The following is a 4,916-nucleotide window of genomic DNA, read 5'->3' as shown; positions in this document are numbered from 1 at the left end:
TGAAAAAAAGGATTATCAGGAAAAAAGTATTTTCAGAAGAGCAGAAAATAATGTATTGCTCATGCCGACTTAGTAGCTATTTAATTCAACATTTTAACCACTCTATTACTAGGTCAGGCAAAGGTCCATCAATAAATCAATAAATATTTGATGAGCATCTACTATAATCAAACACAATTGATGTTCCCATATTAAGAGTGATGGCTACTGCTGAGCAGAACGCAGAATACCACTTCCAGCACAGGGAAAGTTTCTGGTCTCCCCCTTTCAGCTCATCACCAATGCCTGAGATTACCAGCATGTTCATGATGCTATGCAATTGCAGACTGGCTGTCCCCAAGTGGAGAGGAAAGGGCAGAGGGTGTGGGGGTGTCAACCACTTTGGCAACAAGTATATTGAGCCAACCAAGCCCCTCACCCTAGAGTGCACCGTCAACCTGTACCCTCTTAGTAATAATACTTTTGGTATAAAAAAGTTCCTCTACAAGGACAACTCTGTTGCAACTAGATTTCATTGCATGAATGAGGAATTTGATAAAATTGGAAAAAGCAGGATCATAGAAGGGGTTCTGATTGTGCATGAGTACTGACTGGCCCATGAGTTATTGCTATAGCTGGGAACAACTAAGTTACCAAGTTAAGTGAACTTAACCCAGAAGACATTAAAAGATTAAAAGCTTAACAGGGATACTGGGCTATCCAGGTCATTGATAGCTGCATTGGTAACTAACAGATACCAAATTTTGAATTTCCCTCGATATCCATGGATTTCTGCAGATATTACACAACCTAAGGAACACAAGTTGTTTTTGGTTCAACTTCAGGAAGATGCCTTGTTTGTGGTCTCTAAAATTACAAGCTGGTAGCTGCACCATTCTTTGAATTGCATAATGATACCACAGGATAAGCACCCGTAATTTCTAGTCTCCCTGAGCTTTTGAGGCAAGTTCAATTTTATATAAAACTGAATTCCTGAGCAGTAGAGAAATAAAAGAAATTGTCTCTCTGAGCACAGCTATATACAATATAGAATAAATATGGTAGAAGTATTTGTTTTTTTTTTGTTTTGTTTTATCTACTGTCCATTGTTTGAATAGTAAAGTTAATATAAAAAGCTAGAGAGCAGTGTAACCAAATGTGGAAATGTTTCATTTACTTTTTGTTCTTTCTCTTTTTTTTTTTTTTTTTTTTTGTATATTAAAGAAAGTGGAGGGATGCCTGGGTGACTTGGCAGTGCTCAGGGCGTGATCCTGGAGTCCCGGGATCGAGTCCCACATCGGGCTCCCTGCATGGAGTCTGCTTTTGCCTCTGCCTGTGTCTCTGCCTCTGTGTGTGTGTGTGTGTGTGTGTCTCATGAACAAATAAATAAAATCTTAAAAATAAAAGAAAGAAAGTGGACTTCAAAAAAATTTTCTACCATGCCGTATCCTCTTTAGGTCTCAGTATATCATACCAACTTTAACCAATTCTTATTGTAAATATACTGCAGTTGTGACTGCTTGTTTACCTCTCATCCTAACCTTTAATGGTGTTTGTTCCAGTGTATTAGGACCAATCAGCAGTCTCAAACTGCTCACTAGTATATGACTTCTTTCTTTTTTCTTTTCTTTTCTTTTTTCTTTTCTTTGCTTTTATTTTCTCTTCTTTCTTTTTCCCTTTCTTTTCCTTACTTCCTTCCTTTTTCCCTCCCTCCCTCTCTTCCCTCTGGTCTCTCTTTCTTCCAAAAAACACCGTTTGTGTCATTGCTCTAGGGTGGTACTTTATAAACTTTAATCAGCACAGGAATCACCAGGTCCCTTGTTAAAATGCAGATTCTGATTTCAGTAGGTCTGGCTGGGGAGACTTAAAATGCTGCATTTCTAATAAGCTCCCGGGAGGTGCCAATGGTGCTAGTCTGTGGAGCATGCTTTGAGTAGCAAGGGACTAGTTCTCAAAACCCCTTACAGCATGATGACTATAGTTAAAAATACTATGCTATACACTTAAAAGTCACTATGAGAGTAGAGCTTTAGTGTTCTCACTGTAACAACAAAATGGTAATTATGCAAAATAAAGGATGTTAACCTTATTTTGGTAAACATCTCACGATATATACATGTATCACATCATTACATTGTACACCTTAAACTTGCACAATATTATATGTCAGTTTTATCTCAATAAAACTAGAAAAGAAACCTCTACAGTGTATTTCTTTAAACAGCAAGACTTAGCTGGGGAGGCAAGGAATACAAGCAGAGACTTTGCCTGCTTCTATCATTCTATTATTATAATCTATTAACCATTCAATAACAACGGTTAATAATTCCTGAGGACTCTCTTTTTGCCATGCATTGTGCAACGTGCACTGACTGCATTTATTATTTCCTTTAGTCTTTACAACTACCCCGTGAAGTAGGAATTATTATTTCTTTTTTTAAAAGATTTATTTATTTATTTTAAAAAGAGAAGAGACACACAGAGAGAAAGAGAGCATGCATATGAGTAGGGGAGGGGCAGGGGGAAAGTAAGAAGCAGATTCCCCGCTGAGCATGGAGCCAGAAGCAGGCCTTGATCCCAGGATCCCAAGATCATGACCTGAGCTGAAACCAAGAGTTAGGCGCTTAACTGACTGACTGAACCACCCAGGTGCTCTGGAATTATTATTTGTGTTTTACAGATGAGAAGACAGAGGCCTAGAGAGGGTGAATAATTTGTTCAAAGGCACATCAAGTAGTTAATCCATGGCAGAGACAGGAATTGAACAGAAGCAGTCTAGCTTATCGCTGATTGTCAAATAAAGGTATAAAACTGCAAAAAAAATTTTTTTTAATTAAAAAAAATTTAAAAAAAAAGAAGCAGTCTAGCTTAGGGTCTAAACTCTTCACACTCATTATCCTGTCTCTTTCATACTAACTGAACCAAAACATAACCACATTTGGTTCTAAGGCAATAGATTAATCTATTGTTCAATGTCCTTACAACTGGAAATCCTTAAGAGCTCTTTCCCAAAAATTGGGAAAGGGTGAGCTATGGGTGATTTATAAAAGTGCTCCCTACTATGCCTCAGGGAATGTCTACTAGTTAAAGTGCCAAACCTCTAGGTAGCTCACTACCACCCACTAATTATGAGCCATCACCTATTTCTGTTCCCCAGTCCTGTCACTGTACTTGCCACCTTGGATCTTCCACTGGCATGATGAGCACCTAAAGGCCAGCTCTGACCACTTCCCAAACCACACTCCAGACCCATCCAGGCAATTTCTACCTTCCTCCACCAGTCAAGAAGGAAAGTTTGGACACTGAGATAGTTGTGAGCCACAAAAATGAATTCAGGTTTATTAATTTGTAGTCAGGAAAGGCTTTAGCAAATCAGGGAACATTTTGCTTAAATGACCTCATCTCCTATTTGTATCCTTAATGGAGAAACTGAAATTGTCAAAGCGGTGGAATATGTTGCCTCCTTTTGCACACAAATAATTTATTTTAAGACTTTTCATGCCTTCAGGGTTCTCTTTTCTGGGTCACAAATGATAAAGCACACAAAATTTTATTCATTTCTATCATAGTCCTGGAGATGTTAAAAATCACATTTTGCTTTTAATAGCTTCTCTATCAATACAGGTAGTAACCTCTTAACCAGCCTCCCGTCTCTAACTGCTATTTCTGCCAGTCTGTCTTAACTGTGGAACAATTCGCTTGTGTGAGCTCTCATTTATTAAGTGCAGACTACAGCTAAGTGCTTTGCAGAATATATAGTATTAGCACTTTGTGATATTCTTTGTGGTTTTGTGTATGGAGGACAATAATATGTCTTACATTCATGTAGTTCTTTATATTTTTCAAAGGGCTTTTTGTGTTGTGTCTCATTTGATCCAAAACTACCTTGCAAGAGAAGTAGAATAAATATTATTCTATTTTATAAGTAGAAAAACTTGAGTGTCATAGAGGTTAAGTGATTTGTTCTGGGTTAGACAACAAGTTTTGTAAGTGTGAGTTTGGAACTAGGGGTCCCCTAACTCATTGTACACTTTTTTTTTCAATACAAGAAAATGCAAAACAAAACAATCACCAACCACCAATACTAAATAACTATTACAATATTTTCATGGAAGGAAGGAGGGGAGGAAGGAGGGAATAGTATTATTGGCTGATTGGTTTGCAAAGGAGATAGAATTTTATCTCACTCTTGAAGGATAGATGAAATGTTAATGGCCAGTAGGAGAAGGAATTGTATAAGCAACAGTGTGGGTACATGACCATCTGTGGATATGCAAGTTGGGTTCATGAGGCATTGGGTAAAAAAATATGACTAGAGCAGGAGACTTAAGAAGGAAGTTAATAAGAAGTAAACAGGGATCCCTGGGTGGCTGAGTGGTTTAGTGCCTGCCTTCGGGCAGGGCGTGATCCTGGAGTCCCAGGATTGAGTCCCACATCAGGCTCAGTGCATGGAGCCTGCTTCTCCCTCTGCCTGTCTCTGCCTCTGTGTGTGTGTGTGTGTGTGTGTGTGTGTGTGTGTGTGTCTCATGAATAAATAAATGAAATCTTTTTTTAAAAAAAAAAAGTAAACAGATCAGATGGTAGAGAATCTTCAATATCAGCCTAAGTAGTTTAATACTCTTCATATTTGCATAGTTTAAAACTAATATATAGATAATGCATATTGCTTTTTAAGTCAATCCATGAATCTCAACAATAACCACCAGGCTTAATGCTGGGCAAAGTACAAAGGATATTTGACCTTGTGATCTTTCTACCTGAGGTCCTACCCCCACTACTAAATAACTCTTGCCCAACCTTTGATCTGAATCATCATATTTGTACATATACAGTACATAGATAAGGCCACAGGTCTCAGTGCTTGGCCATTTTTTGTTGAGAAGTATTTGCCAGAAGTCTATCATAGCAATAAGTAACTGAAATCCATTTCACTAGTT

At 38.0% G+C, this 4,916-nt stretch overlaps 1 pseudogene; it reads left to right on the top strand.

The window, feature by feature from the left end:
- Positions 1-200: 200 nt before the first annotated feature.
- Positions 201-976, top strand: LOC100683803 (annotated as a pseudogene).
- The last annotated feature ends 3,940 nt before the right edge of the window (positions 977-4,916 follow it).

The sequence above is a fragment of the Canis lupus genome, chromosome 7 (genome assembly GCF_011100685.1).
Source record: "Canis lupus familiaris isolate Mischka breed German Shepherd chromosome 7, alternate assembly UU_Cfam_GSD_1.0, whole genome shotgun sequence".
Classification (NCBI taxonomy): Eukaryota; Metazoa; Chordata; class Mammalia; order Carnivora; family Canidae; genus Canis; species Canis lupus.
The sequence above is the reverse complement of the archived record's forward strand: the minus strand, read 5'-3'. Positions and strand labels throughout refer to the sequence as shown.